Source organism: Schistocerca gregaria, chromosome 3, assembly GCF_023897955.1.
Source record: "Schistocerca gregaria isolate iqSchGreg1 chromosome 3, iqSchGreg1.2, whole genome shotgun sequence".
Taxonomy (NCBI): Eukaryota; Metazoa; Arthropoda; class Insecta; order Orthoptera; family Acrididae; genus Schistocerca; species Schistocerca gregaria.
Window position 1 is genome coordinate 736,402,664 of NC_064922.1, and position 16,829 is coordinate 736,419,492.

At 40.7% G+C, this 16,829-nt stretch overlaps 1 protein-coding gene and 1 pseudogene across 1 annotated transcript in view; one reads left to right on the plus strand and one right to left on the minus strand.

Annotated features, from left to right (window-relative positions):
• The window catches only part of LOC126353786 (uncharacterized), a 461,839-nt gene that overhangs the window by 215,454 nt on the left and 229,556 nt on the right, over positions 1 to 16,829 (plus strand). The window lies entirely within an intron of this gene.
• LOC126357315 (5S ribosomal RNA) lies at positions 3,048 to 3,165 on the minus strand (annotated as a pseudogene).

Sequence of the window (16,829 nt, forward strand, 5' to 3'; positions counted from 1 at the left end):
CAACACGTGCGGCGTGAGGTCTCCACAGTACATCGATGTTGTCGCCAGTGGTCGGCGGAAGGTGCACGTGCCCGTCGACCTGGGACCGGACCGCAGCGACGCACGGATGCACGCCAAGACTGTAGGATCCTACGCAGTGCCGTAGGGGACCGCACCGCCACTTCCCAGCAAATTAGGGACACTTTGCTCCTGGGGTATCGGTGAGGACCATTCGCAACCGTCTCCATGCAGCTGGGCTACGGTCTCGCACACCGTTAGGCCGTCTTCCGCTCACGCCCCAACATCGTGCAGCCCGTCTCCAGTGGTGTCGCGACAGGCGTGAATGGAGGGACGAATGGAGACGTGTCGTCTTCAGCGATGGGAGTTGCTTCTGCCTTGGTGCCAATGATGGTCGTATGCGTGTTTGGCGCCGTGCAGGTGAGCGCCACAATCAGGACTGCATACGACCGAGGCACACAGGGCCAACACCCGGCATCATGGAGTGGGGAGCGATCTCCTACACTGGCCGTACACCTCTGGTGATCGTCGAGGGGACACTGAATAGTGCACGGTACATCCAAACCGTCATCGAACCCATCGTTCTACCATTCCTATACCGGCAAGGGAATTTGCTGTTCCAACAGGACAATGCACGTCCGCATGTATCCCGTGCCACCCAACGTGCTGTAGAAGGTGTAAGTCAACTACCCTGGCCAGCAAGATCTCCGGATCTGTCCCCCATTGAGCATGTTTGGGACTGGATGAAGCGTCGTCTCACGCGGTCTGCACGTCCAGCACGAACGCTGGTCCAACTGAGGCGCCAGGTGGAAATGGCATGGCAAGCCGTTCCACAGGACTACATCCAGCATCTCTACGTTCGTCTCCATGGGAGAATAGCAGCCTGAATTGCTGCGAAAGGTGGATATACACTGTACTAGTGCCGACATTGTGCATGCTCTGTTGCCTGTGTCTATGTGCCTGTGGTTCTGTGAGTGTGATCATGTGATGTATCTGACCCCAGGAATGTGTCAATAAAGTTTCCCATTCCTGGGATAATTAATTCACGGTGTTCTTATTTCGATTTCCAGGAGTGTAGTATCTCAGAAGTAGTCGAAGTCGCCTTTCTTGCTTGAAACCATAAATATCGTTTTCTCTATCCTGACGTGTAAACTATTAGTGGACTTCAGTGATTCTGTTTAATACCTTACTGGCCATAAAAGTTGCAAAGCCAAGATGGATAGCAAATGACGAAATGTGCTACATAATAGGAAGTATACATGATTAAATTTCTTGGTGATTTGTGGGTATTCGTGGTGCGAGATTTAGTACGCAGATCTGCTACATGTGGCAGCAACAACCTGTCTATCCTGGCTGGGCATACAGTCGAACTGAGCCGGGATGACAGACACGGGTAATGCATTCTATGCTGCTTCAATTCTATGCATGATTTAATCAATTGTAATGTCTGGCGAGCGGTGGCATCCAAGTCTCTAGGCAACCTATGGCCAGAAGTTTCCAGTGGATGAGAGACCTGGAGAAAGTGCTGTCTAGGGCAACAGTCGAGGTAGATAAGGACAGTCTCGCGCTCTTTCTGGGAAAGTCACGGAGATCTCGGAAATGCTGCCAAGTCACTGCAAATAACACGTCATAAATTACCAGCTATGTGGCCCAGAGGTGGTCTTGTGTACACAGTGGCACCCCATACCATTACGCATGGAGCAGGACCAGTATGAAATGGAAGAATACAGTCTGGCAACGTTCATTCTCCTAGGACCATCCACTCATGGGTAAGACGATCGTGATGCTGAAGGCAGAACCAGAACTCGTCTGAAAAGATGTTATGTTACTCCGGTGGCCACTATTTTCGCTAGGCGTACTACTGTCTGCCGTGTCACTGAGAGCATCGGCAAAGGTCCGCCGTGCTGAGAGTCCGTGTTATCCCCGATGTCGTCGCGTTCTTTTGGAGGATATATGTCTTCCTGCAAACAAGTTCATTTCCTGATTCGCGGTTCATGACATGGCTGTACGATTCCGCGTGACCAATTGAAAAATATGTCTGTCTTCTCGGGGGCTATTCGCGTGGGATCGTTGAGATCGTGCACAGCATCTTTTCTGAAGCCATCGATTTCCCATTTTCTGTTGGGGGATCTCGATCAGTGCGAGTAGCAATAAAGCGTCACAGTAAACCGCAGTCTGCCCAGCTCACGGTCCTGTCGCTGTCGAATAACGATATATGTTAGTAGATGCTTCTCCTTCTTTCACGAGGCGTAACACGATTTTCCTACAAGCAACGAACATACATACTCTTTTCCAGTGATGAAACTGGCGCTTTCTTGTAGACATAATGTGGATGTCGTAAGTACTATTTACTTTGTGCAGTTGCACTGAAATGCTAATCATTTGCGTATAAAGAGATGTAATGCATTTGATGCCGATTTCACGTTCATTGGACGTTGCCATCACTGTCCTGCACTGCTCCTTGATGGTATTCCGACGAATCTACAAACATGACACACTTCATACCTCGTGTTGAGACATCTGCTGTACCCAGTATCCCATCTGAGAGACTTTGAGTGCACATTTAGAGCAGCGTTTGATGGTAATGAACAGTTGTGTGATAATTCCAATAGCGATACCATCCAATATTTTCATATTATCTGCAAGCACTCCACCAGTTTAGACGTTTTTCACTTTCTTATTGTTTAATTGGGCTTCTGAATAATGTTAAGTGTGGAAAGAGCATTGTCTGCAGCAGTGACTACCGTTACAGCGAGTCTGTTGGCAACAAGGTGTTCGTTCTCTATCCTGTTTCTGTAATGACATCGTCAGTCTACCACAACACGCTAAAAACAGCTTCAGGATATTAAAGCACTCCGTCTTCAGGCCACGTTGGCCTACCCGGACCATCCGACCGCCGTGTCATCCTCAGTGGAGGATGCGGATAGCAGGGGCGTGGGGTCAGCACACCACTCTCCCGGTCGTGATGAAGGTATTCTTGACCGAAGCCGCTACTATTCGGTTGAGTAGCTCCTCAATTGGCATCACGAGGCTGAGTGCACCCCGAAAAACGGCAACAGCGCATGGCGACCTCGATGGTCACCCATCCAAGTGCCGACCACGCCCGACAGCGCTTAACTTCGGTGATCTCACGGGAACCGGTGTATCCATTGCGGCAAGGCCGTTACCTACAGTTTCAGGATATACCGTATTATTTACTTGATATTACTTTAGAGATAAAACCTATCTAATTACAGAAGTTCCCATATAAAACCAGAGGTCAGCGACCATTGTGTAAACACTGAGCAAGTCTTATATCTCTACTGTCTGAGGTCGCTACGCCCATCCTCAGAACATCTGTTAAAATGAACATAGTCCCCACGAAACTATAAGCACAATGTAACACCCCTTTAAGAGAAAAATATTTGAAAACATTCACAATTAAGCTTACATCTAGTATAAATTGCCTGAATGCAAGTTTTGTCTCATAATTACATTCTTGGCATTGCTGCTCAACCGATGAAGGGCTGCCGTTTCAAAAACCAATTAGCAATAGATGGCACCAGGTGATAAAGTCATGTGGTTGTAGTGACGTTGGAAATTTGCGTTTTAAGTCGACAGATAAATTAAGGAAAAAATATTGCGTTTTGAAGAACATCGTGTTCGCCGTTGCAGAAGTTACTTACTTTATTGTTATAATTTCAGCCTTTAGGCCATTATCAAGTGGTATTGCAAAAGTTGAAAAATATACAAAAAATTAGGCTCACAGCTTGTATGCAGAGGTGCAATACACACCATCACAAAAAATGGTAAAAATAACATCACTTTCATTTTGCTTCATTGCATGTCATTGCTCCATTAGATCATCAGAACTAAGCCTTTTGACTGTGGGAATACCGTAACATCAAACTCGCGCAAGGCTCTGTACATTGTGAAACGTTGTAAATTAAATGGATTGTTACCAATATTAATATCCTTAACAAAAATCGCCACAAATCAATGTTATAAAACACCGTTTACAACCGAAGCCATTGACACGTATATACAGTGGCAAGTCAATTTTCTGTGAATTTATCAGAGGTAGTACATTACAGTGATAACAACTGTGAGTTTAATATCATGACGTGGTTTTGCTTGTGTTGACGACATACAGCTTTTTATGTGATGATATAGTAGTAAGGTACAAAGGGACTGGATAGGAAAATTTATTTGTAACACAGTCAGTGAAAATACGTATGTTATCTGTCCTAAAGGTCTTACAATAAGTTGGGTGTCCATGCAGAACACGGGAACATAATCTTACAAATCACTTACTTAGCGTATACATTGCAACTCATGAAAAAAACACAAGTCTGAAAATGTTTACCCACGAAGCAGCTTATAGTGCAGCTTAGTAATTGAGAGATTTAGAACTGTCTGATAACCATGTTCATACGACTATTTGTATAGACTTTGTGCTTCATTTTTTGTAATGTTTTTAGTTTCTGCAGTACAATTTGATACTGACCCAAAGGCCGAAATTACAGTAGTAAAGTAAACAATTTCTCTAGTCAATGGCGAACATGATGTCCTCCAAAAAATTCTACGTGAGTGCGAACGCCGACCATGAGAAGTTAAAAATTATATTGTAAAAATAATAGGACCAGACATTTGTAAGGAACATTAAAAACAATAGTGAAAAGTTTATAAACAAAAGCACATCAATATATCGCGTAACCCATTTAAGGACTGATCCAAAGGGTACGAAGAGAGGGCAGGGGGGAGCGTATTGGGTCAGTGACAAACAAATCGTGCACCTCCCCCCCCCCCCCCCCTCAACCTCTCGCATTATAAGTGTTTTTCATGTACGTTGGCCTTCATCTCTCCTACACTGATATGGCATTAATGTTTTGCTGTCGTCTTGACTCATCATCGGATTACCTGTAGCGTTATTGGACAAATTTAGTCCTAAGATACGCTTGTAAGTAATACTGGCGTCTTACAGCTTCAGTCCATACAAATACTCCCCCTGTCGATCTAAAAACTAATTTAACTTCATGTTGATACTCAGCTATTCCCATTGTCATACGAGTTAACCATTTTTATAAATTCAGCTTGGTCACCGACATAAAGATATACTAATTCGGATAGTACAATATTACGTCAAACACATACTTCGCGATACTATTCACATCAACGGGGTCGCACCCCGACTCGGGCATATTCACTCCATGATCTCTCCCCACTCCTTTGCTAACGGGGAGTGGCTGCGCCACTTGTGATCGTCTGTCCAGCAGAGATATTTTTTTTTTTTATACGTGTTAGCGATATCGATGTCTGTACCCTGATAGGTTCATTAGAAAATATGCTCACTCAAGAACCGTGAAAGGCAGCAGGGGAGGGGACAGATACGGGGGAATATCTTTACTGATCTATGATGCAACTCCACTAACAAAAATTTACAGAACAATGACATACCTGGATAGAATATGCATTTACAAATGTGATCAAAAGAATGCTGACATTTTAGCCCACAACCAAAATACAGAGGGGACAGTCACTGTGGACTTGATACGTCATGCACTACACATTGACCATCCAGAACATTATGACCACCGACATACTACCGATGTAAAACAGTCCGGGCGATAGCAGCGTCATCTGGCGAGGAATGACTGCTAGTCAGACACACGCACTCTGTATGTTGTACCAAAGAGCGTGCAGTTTGTGTGCAGAGTGGGCAAGGCGCGCGATCTACACCATGACATCGGCAACTACGACTGAAATGGGAATGTGCCCATCGGTACTGGACGCTGGAGCAATTGCAGAGCGTTGCATGCCGATGGGAGTGTCTTCTAGGGAAACAGCTCCTTGACACCTGTACTACGGGAAGAAGACAAGCTGGCGACGGCTATTTTATGCTCTACGGAACATTCACGTGAGCATCCATGGGTCTAGTGGAGGTGCCACGATGACCTAGGAATATCGTACACTGGTTTTCAGACCACAAACGCCCCTTCATGATGATCATATTTCCCGGTGGCAGTGGCATTTTTAAGCAAGGTAATGCGCCATGTCACAAGTCCAGGAGTGTGATGGGGTGGTTCAAGGAACACAGTGGTGCCTTCCAATTGATGTGCTGGCCCCCAGCTCGCCAGATCTGAACCCGATCGAACACAACTGGGATGTGATTGAATGTGGCGTCAAAGCCCATCGCCCTCTCCCTGGAATCAACAGGAATTAGGTGACGTGTATGTGTAGATGTGGTGCCAACTCCATCCAGCGACCTACCAAGAGCTCACTGCTTCCATCCCACGACACTTCGTCGCTATTATCCGTGTCGAATGAGGACATACCACCTATTGGGTAGGTAGTCATAATGTTCTGGCTGATCAATATATACAAGCTTAAAGTCAATCATTTAACACATTAACTCATTTTTAAAGTAATCACGCGTTTGAAGCAGTCATATGCATGGGATTTACTGCCACATTTCTTGTAAATTTTGGGACTCACTGAGTGCTCTCATTATGAAATACTGAAAGAAAATAGTCTGGGTAATTTACGCTCCGTTTTAAGCAAAATCTAATTTATCTCGCATCCCAACGTTCATGACGTCATATACCCTGAAACATATGTCTTACAGTGATATAATTTTGCAGAATCACTCAGTGCAATATGCGGATATTGTCTACGGAATATGTTGCTAATGGAGTCGATAGCAAAAAAGAAAAAAATGTAAAACGTAATGCCCGATGATGAAGTTTGTTTGCTCAAATGGCGAACATGTAATAAGCTATAAACTTTCTTCCTTTCGTGATATTGTGGGATGTGTCAGCGAGAGGTAGTTTCGTGAAGCTTTAAAATTACGTGTAAAGTTTGTTGGAAGTCGCTTACTGTTCTCATTCTCAAGTACTGGATGAATATAGTCCGGAGTATTTGCGCGCAGTCAGATATGCTGCCTCTAGACAAGCACACAGTTTCTTACTGTATTACTTGTCTTCTCCTGTTAGACTTTTAACTGAAGATTGTACCACTTAATGGCAGCATTTTAAAATGTTTAATTTGGTTAATTTTTTGTTGCTCCTAGAATCCGTTAGCTGGGCAACCGGCAACTGGTAAAGGGTTGTCCAGATAGCGGTTTAGTAATACAGATTAAAGTACAACTAAGGTCGTTAAGTTTAAGGAGCGCCAACCCTTTTGTCCTTAAGGGATGTCAGCAAAACAGAATGCTCTCCGTATTAGATAGTAGTAGGATAGACGTTCCTTAAATAACGCCGAAGGCGTTAATATGGACGTTTTGAGCACTTGTGTACGTGTAATAGGAAACCTGGAGGGTTTCCAGCTACCCTAGTATATTTAAACTTGATACGTGTTTACGCTGTGAGTCGCAAGTAAGCCTGGGAAAACCAGATATTTACTTTTTTTACATTGGGTGGCAGCTTCATTTCGATTTCAGTGGTGCATTTAGTATACGTAACAAGTCTACTCTTCGGTAAAAGACCGATCGTGACACAGCACTTTATGCACTCGTTCCTGCTAAGAAGCCATCAAGTTTATACGGCGTCCAAATGAGAAAGTCGTCATTTCATTTTCCTTTTCATATCTGACACAAATATTTTAAACAGGTGTACGAAGAAAACCGAAAGTTCGCAGGATCGAATCTCGCCTTTAGCCTAACCCTCATCTCTCAGCGAAGTGAAGACTTGCGAGAAACAGCACGTGGTTCGGATTCCGCGTTGATTTGTGGGTCCACTATCACCCTTAGAATTACTGGGGTAGGTTAGTGAGACCCAAGTCGCTGTCGTGGCATCCACTTGATAGACTTTCAGGCTGTTGAGTCACATGGAGTTATTATTATTATCTATGCACGAAAGAAATTAAATTTATAATAAATTAGGGTAAATTAAATCAAAATGACAATGCACTGTTGCTCTGGTTAAGTGATGTAAGAGACACCTTTTTATCGCTAAATTGTTATAAACAGATTAGTAGTGATCACTGCATACATCAGTGGTATGAATTTTTAACAAACACACTTCTGTCTACAAATGAGACCATTGTATATTAAATTTAGTGAATTGGACAATGGCAACATCAGATTACAAGACCGCACGTTGACCTGTATGTCAGGAGATTCGTGTGGCTTGCCACAGATGGCAGATAAACCTGACCTATAAAATCGGAAGGCGTGGGACCCCACGTCCTAGATGAGGTCTTTATGTCCAACGCTTTATTATTCGCAGACAGTTTCACCAATATTCGTCAAATGTCAACAGATATTAATGGGAGAAAAGTGTGGGCCTCAAATAAGCCACGCCGTTTCCGTCACTAATCCTCTCAGTCATCTCAACCAGACTCTTCTCAAAGCCGCTTAAATGAGAAATTTCCCCATTCCCTGCTCACGTAGTTGTGCGGTAACTTCATTTTATGCCTCTCCTATCGCTCCATCCTTTCCAAATGTACTGGTGGGATACTATCCATAGTAGAGAGTTAATTATTACTCACGTTGAGCATTCATTATATAGACCTGAAATCCTCACAAATGACTGTTGCCTTGTTTAGCAGGATATTCCGTAAAAATGATAAACAAACAGAATTCGTAACAAATTCGTAACCACTTTTGCTACATCATTTGTCTCCATCTTAGGGAGTCACTCCACTAACAGATCGCAATAAACGACTACACATAAAAAGTATATGAAGTCATAACCCGGTGATGATATTGTACTTGCGGATTTTAGTTTCGAAGCTAGTTTGACGCAACTCTCCACGATATTCTGTTCTGTGCAAGCTTTTTCATCACTTCGTAACTAGTGCAAACTACAAGGACTGATCACCCTCAGTGTTGTCAAGCCTTGGTTTTCCTCTGCAGCTTTGACCCCCCTTCCCACAATAGGCACACATCATTTTCTTACTAAATTAACTTTTACGTAGTGCCACAAGTTGTGCCCTGGAGCCCTTTTTTCCACTACAATTCTACTCAGCACCTCTTTATTGACAATTCGTTTTGCTTCCCTAATAAATAGCATTCTTCTGTAACAACACATTTCGAAATCCCGGTGATGACACATCTTTCAGTAAAGATCCAATACACTTGCGGCTGATTGATGTTTTTAAGGTACTGTTACATATTTTTAAGACCTTATTAGACATTACTGTTACTGCAAAGCATGGTTGTATAACCAGTGCTGCGAAAAACTGTTTCAGTTCTGTAATAAAGAAACCTTTCAAAAGTTTATAATTTTGCGGTATTAGACGAAAATTATATTTTGAAATGCCTGAAGAAATTCATGGCACACTTAGAGCTCTAGATGTTTTTGTATGATTTTGCTCGGAAGTTCTTATTTTAGTAGTGCTATCGGAATTGTTGTGCACATGTGTTGTTGTTCACTTGAGTCCGATGACAGGTTTTTCCACATTATGCTGCCCTGCGCAGCTATATTTCTTCATCCATTACTGTACCCTACATACGTCTGAACCAGCTTATTGTATTTACCACAGTCGAAATGTCTTTATGTTGTCTTGGTACTAACTTACTTTAAGTGGCCAACACTAGACAATGTTGACACACACACACACACACACACAAAAGATGTTAAAGGAAATGTTGGTGGCAACGACATATTTTAAAATGGTAAATTTTACCCAAAACTTTATTCTTAAAAATTCGTCAATGTGCACTTTACATTTTTTACTTGCAAACTGAGTTAATTTAACATGCTTTAGCTTTGACTTCTTTGCTGGGTGGATTAACGAAGCTTTCCTGCGGAACCCTTCAAAAATAGATTTAAAAGGTCCGAATTGTTTCAGTGTTTGATACTAATATCCCCACTAGCAATTTTTCCAGTACAAAAATCTCAAATATTAATCTATGTAACATTAATTTTAGCAAGCTCCTTACTGTAGCAGATAAACAATACTAGAGATGTCCTTAATAGCCGGCCTGAGTGGCCGTGCGTCCTAGGCGCTAGATTCTGGAACGGAGCAACCGCTACGGTCGCAGGTTCGAATCCTGCCTCGGACATGGATGTGTGTGATGTCCTTAGGTTAGTTAGGTTTAATTAGTTCTAAGTTCTACGCGAAAATATTGCTTACTAACAAATCCAGTCACGGAAATTTTTTTCTTCTCAGTCAATCATTCCAAGAATGTCAGTGAAGCTGGCAAGTCTATTTTGCTTATCAGTGTCCCTCGACTCGTGAAGCGCCTGCATTTTATGAGGATGAAACTTCAGATCAACTAGTAAGAGGTCCAAAAAACGCCGCGACAGTCTTATTGTTGCAGAGCTCAATGTCCGGGGCTGTGTTCGAATAATACGCATTCCAGGTTCTCGCATATTCGAAGAGTTTTTCCCTGGCTTGGCATCCGTTGGCATAAAACACAACCAGTAGCCCTTCAGCGTCTCAACCCCGCAAGGAAACTGTGCCAAATGGCGATCGTTACGAGTCAGTCGCAATCCCCACTGAGCATCCGTGCCAGAGCCAGTTCGGAAAGAGGTTCACAAGCGTAATTTGTCTGCACAGAACGCCGCTCCATGGCATACTACTTGCCTGGTTCCCTGATATTCAGCGATGTACGCTTGTGCAGCCATCAACGCTGCAGGGCTGCCAACTGCAGTTGGTGGATACAATATGCCCCCACTTCCCATATTCATGTATAACCGTCTTGTAATCAGTTGTGTTTTTCTGTGTATATTTGTTAATGATGAAATATCTACGCATTTAATCAACGGCTAAATTCACTTAGCACCCCAAACTTCACAGACCTTCACTGCCTTTTGGAGTAATGTATCTAATTAAAGCATTTACTCAGCAAAAGCGAGGAGTAGTTCGTAAAGTATTTAGCTACACGCCACAGACGTTATTACTAAGCCCATTATCTCCCTAATGGTATTTATTGTTTATAACAGAACTGAACTTGTATTTAAGCAATCACTATTCCTCCTTGTACATGGTTCAGAGTACGGCTTTGTATCTAGTGCAATACATAAAGCAAGAAACTGAGAACGCTTCTCATAAGGGACGTGTTCTACAAATTTTCTCATTATCTGGATACGAGGATTACTGTTAATTGCATAATATGTACCAGTGTTCCGGGTCTAAAAACTTGCAGAAAACCGGTATTCCTAGATGAAGATCTCTGTGATCATATTAACATGTACTGTTTGTTCCTACTGCTGGCTTAGTACTTGTAATGAGCTGAGACAGATCTCCTCTTTCCACCTTCTTCCCTCTCCTGCCCATAATCCATGATGCCTCGGGCAGTATGAAGAGTAGTGGTCTTATTAAAATGTAATCACAAGTGTACTATAGTCCTGTTCCTTATATTCAAGAGCTTATAACTATATTGTTTTTAAAAAATTTTGACTTTTCGTGACTAATCACATAAATTTTAAATTTCAAATATTGTCAAGCTATGTTATATGCAGAAATACTGGTTTATTAATATTCTGATTAATTTTTAGATGTGAGGATGTTCATTAAATGTGATCTAAACTAGTTACCATGTGTGACTATTTGCAATTGAGATTGTTACCATAAAGATCTATTAAAAATTACACCATTGCAGCATCTCTCGTGGCAATATATCACTTATGATTAAAACAGATGGTATTACATACGTGGTGTCCAGATTATATTCGATTAGATTTTTGTTCCATAGATCCGTGCTGAGATCATCGTGGATGTGGAACATGTCAATTTTTTTTTAAAGCTGAAATAACAATACTAATAGTATTAGTATATACAATACATCATTTTTAAGCTGAAATAACAGTACTAATAGTATGAGTATATACAATACATCATTTGTTTCTATTAAAAAATTCGTCAATGGAGTAGAAGGAGTTGGCCACTATTAAGTCTTTCAAGCTCCTTTTAAACTGATCTTTATTTGTAACTAAATTTTTTATCTTTGCTGGCAAATTATTGAAGAAGAGTGTTCCTGAGTAGTGGACCCCTTTTTGAACTAAAGTAAGTGCTTTTAAGTCCTTGTGCAGATCATTTTTGTTCCTGGTATTGTATGTATGAACCGAGCTGTTTCTTGGAAAAAGAGATATATTATTTAGGGCAAATTTCATTAAGGAGTAAATATACTGAGAGGCAGTAGTTAGTATACCCAGTTCCTTGAAGAGGTTTTTACAGGACGGCCGTGAATTTACTCCACAAATAATACGTATTACACGCTTTTGGATTCTAAAAACTTTTTTTTTTTTACTTGAAGAGTTACCCCAAAATATTATACCATATGACATGATGGAATGAAAGTAGGCAAAGTACGCAATCTTTTTCATTTTTCTGTTACCTGTGTCTGCTAACACTCGAATTGCAAATACAGATTTGTTAAGGCATTTCTGCAGTTCTGTGATGTGCTCCTCCCAACTGAATTTATTACCAAGTTGCAATCCCAGGAATTTAAGATTGTCAAGCTCTTCTATCTGCTCTTCTTCATACTTTTTGCATATGTTGGGTGGAAACCTCTTACAGGTTCTGAATTGCATATCGTCAGTGTATTGGCTTTAAACCATTTATCAATATCCATGAAAATATCATTAGCAGATCTTTCTAGAAAAGAAGGAATGGTCAGTATTCAGACATTAGAGCGTGTCAAATTTTTGACTTCGTTTTACAAAAAATGAGGGGGTCATAAATTGTGGTTTAGTTAATTATTCCCAATTATATTTACGAGAAACGGCCATTGCATTGTTTTGCTTGGTAAATAGCTACTTCAATTTCGCAACGTTTTGACGTTCCAGTAAAATTCCGCTCAAATTGTCTTTATTCAAGAAATGCCTTCTTATCGTTGTTTCTGTCTCTACTTCGGCTCTAGGGATAAGAATAACCTATAAAACCTTTAATCATTTTAGGCCATTCGTAAAAGCTTTTAAACTAACAATCCTTATTTGCAGCAGAACGTCTTTTTCCTAATGTTACACATATTGTGATATTTCCTGTTAAACAAATAGTTTCTTCCACATTCAGAATCAGAAAACTCAGAAGCGGGACTAGTAAAAGGAAGACAAAGCTGGAAACTATCACTCAAATGAATAACTTGAGTGGAACCTGTCGAGAAGTGCTGCCTTTTGAAATCCCAACTCTGCATGCTGTTCTAAAATATAGGCTTCCACTTAGAGAGCAGAGTGGTGAGAATGTCAGGAAGTACCCTGTAGCCACTCTTGCAAAGGAAATTTATCCAAAAGTGCTTGAGAAGCAGCAGCTAGCAAATAGTTTTGTGGCGCCAATTTTAAATTATAGAGTCACAGTCCTGAAGAACATAGAAGAAAACTTGGAAAACACCAAAATATATCACTTACCACAGGAAAAATGGAATTGAAAGAGGCTCCCATAGCAACGTTAGAGAAACTCCTTGACGTCCTCAACTGCAAGTGTGAGATTAAGCTATGTTCAGAACTTGAGGGTCCATGTCCAGTTTATGCTAACTGTAAACATCTCTTGCTCTTGTTGTAAGGACGTGAAGATCCCTGTCAAGGAACTGGTGTTCATTAAAGGTCAAAGAGAGGAAGTTGGATCTGTTGGACTGCATCAGATTTGGTTACCAGATATATCTAAGTACAGAAGACGAATTGAAAAGCGGAAGAGGTAAGAAAATGAATTAAGAAGACTTTCCAAATATAAGCAGAAAATGAAGGAAGTGTTAACATTAGTCAAATGAAATCCTTTTCGCCGAAACAACATGCAGAGGCAACTGATGTTAAGGATGAACATTCTGAAGACCTTCGCAGATACCTTGTGATGACTCTGATGTACCCTCTACTTGAAGTACAAGTTAGTGTAATACTTTACACTTGTGCAATGTTGAATCGCAAAATATTAGGTATGGCGTCAGCCTACGTGCTATGACTGCCGTTACAACAACTACATAGTGGATGCCGGATTAATTACTAAAGGAGACAGGAGACGCAGAGTTGATCACTATAAAGCAAAAAGGGCCCCAGTGAAAGTCATGAATCACTTGAAGTATTTCATGATCGATGTAGGATAGGAAAGATTGAATGCATCTTCTTTGATGGACGTCAAGATTCCACTAAAGTTCTTTTACAAGCAGGTAACTAAAGTAATCAGTTTCCAAGTACTGTGAAAGAAGAGCATTATGTCTGCAGTCGTGCGAGTGGATGGTATCTTTGTCATTTTACTCCAGAGAAAGAATTTAAAAAGGATATCTGCTGAAGTTATTGCTAACCATCTTGTGGATTTTTTAAAGAAAAGCAGCACTGGTAAAAGTATGCACACTAATGGTGATGACTGAACGAATTTTAACACGAGTTGGGAGGGAGGAGTCATGAATTTAGTTGGAACAATGCTGAATCGTAAAGTCATCTGGTTGGTTTATGCTCTTGGTACTAATGAGTATCTTTGAGCCACTTGATCAAACACTTGGATGGGGTAACTTTGTCTAACAGCAGTTGGAGTGTTAAGTTTAGCAACATGCTTGGCAGTGTTACAGAATTTGAAATCAATCCCTCATTTCTCAGAATTTCCTTTCCAGAGCCTCTAGTTTCAACGAGTGAAACTGTTGTCAAAGATCTCTCTACATATCACGCTTATGGTTACAGAATAATTCAGGCTATAAGGACAGCCCCACTTTCACCTGATATGGCAGTATTAGAAATTGGTCATGTAAGCCACTCTCAGTGATTAACAAATGCAAATCCGATTTGAAAACATGGCCTTAAAAGCAACAACTTTATGACGTATCAACTGCTTTCGGAATACATTGTTGCCGTTTATTATCCCTGCTGGTTTACAATGAAATCTAAATTCTTTTGGATGGAAGGACCCCTCGACATTCTTTATCAACTGAAGCTCCTAAAATCACAGAATAAGGCAGAAGCAGATACTGTTTTGCCGATAAACAAACATTGATCGTGGTTCACATTTAGTTAAATGTGCTTCAGATACTTTTATGCACGGAAGACCATGAAGAAAGGAAAACAGAGATCCAGAAGATAACTTAATTGAAGAATGAAGATGATGATATACGAGGAGGCTTATCTGTTTGCCATAGAGACAGCTGCAGTAAATCTATATACGACTTCATTTTTGTAACTGATAGACAGGTCAGAAACAGTATATGAACCTTCACTTACTTGTAAACTCAAAACATCAGAAATAAGAAAGTTTGTCCAAGAGCCAGTGCAAGTTCAAAAGTAGTCATGTCATGGACAGTACACACAGAGGTGTAAAGAACAAGGAACAGAGGCTTTTGGCAAACTGTGTACTCCTGAGGAACCAGAAGGGTACGTTAGAGGCCAGAAATCACGCAGAAGAATGATTTCTAGGAACGAATCGAAGCAAGATTTGATGAATATTGTTGATTGAAGCTGTTTTCGTTTTTAACTATGTGTTTTCGGTGTTTGATAACAGAGACGGAATATAAAGATAATTATTTGAGTTCATCAAACCATTTTTTGAGAAAATGTTGCTTTAGTTTACAGTAATTTATGTCCTTTTGTTGGAAATTTACATAAACATAATCAAAAGCAAATTTGCTGAGATAAATGGTAATCAAAAAAGATATTACACATCAAAACGCACATTTTTGGATACCCTCATTCACAGAAATCACGAATTCTTATTTTTTATCTCTAAAATGACACGCCCTATTCACATATATGACAGGAATCATCATTTGAAGTAAAAATATCTTGAATGAGTGGGCTCTAAAAGGCCATCTTAAGAGCTATGAGCGCTTCTTCAATAGAAGAGACGTGTTTTACAATACCTAAGATGTCCAATAGAAGAGGTGTATTTCACGGTTGCAAAGACGAACAAGTGCTCATAGCTCTTAAGGTATGCATTTTAGACCCCATGTGTATTATAGATTTTTTTCTTGTTTTGATCCTTACTACCACCTATCAAGATATGGAAGGCAAATAGTTTGCAGTAGAAAAGATTTGTTTCACATTATTGAAGAGGGAGAAGTGTTCATAGCTCTTAAGGTATGCATTTTAGAGTCCATATTTACAACTTACTAGGCATTTTACTTCGAATGATTGTTGCCTTCATATCCCTGGATACTCAACATTCCTCGTGGTCACACTGTATAACTAAGGCAGCAGTAGCCTTCCTGAAAGTACACCTTCCAGCTACTTTTGTCATATAACTTTCACTCTGCTTAAGCAAAACAGTATACAGTATTACGTCAACACGTTAATGTCGTAAAAGTGCACAGCTTGAGCTTCTAAGGGGGGAGGGGGGGTTCTCTTTTGTGTTGAATTTCCATTTTATTAATTTATTTATTTATTTATTGTTTCATGGGACCAAATTAAGGAGAAGTCTCCATGGTCATGGAACGAGTCAATACATGAAATTATAACACGATAGTAGAAACAGATAAAATGAAATATAAGTAACATATTCAGGCGACAATTCGTAAGTTTAAGTAAAGAAAATCAACAATGTAACACTGGAATTTGCTTAATTTTTCAGCTCTTCCAGGAGCTCCTTGACAGAATAGAAGGAGTGAGTCATGAGGAAACTCTTCAGTTTAGACTTAAAAGTGTTTGGGCAACTGCTAAGATTTTTGAGTTCTTGTGGTAGCTTATTGAAAATGGATGCAGCAGAATACTGCACTCCTTTCTGCACAAGAATCAAGGAAGTGCATTCCGCATGCAGATTTGATTTCTGCCTAGTATTAACTGAGTGAAAGCTGCTAACTCTTGGGAATAAGCTAATAGTGCTAACAACAAACGACATTAAGAGAAAATATATACTGTGAGGGCAATGTCAGAATTCCCAGACTATTGAATAGGGGTCGACAAGAGTTCTCGAACTTACACCACACATAGATCGAACAGCCCATTTTTGAGCCAAAAATACCCATTTCGAATCAGAAGAATTCCCCCAAAAATTAA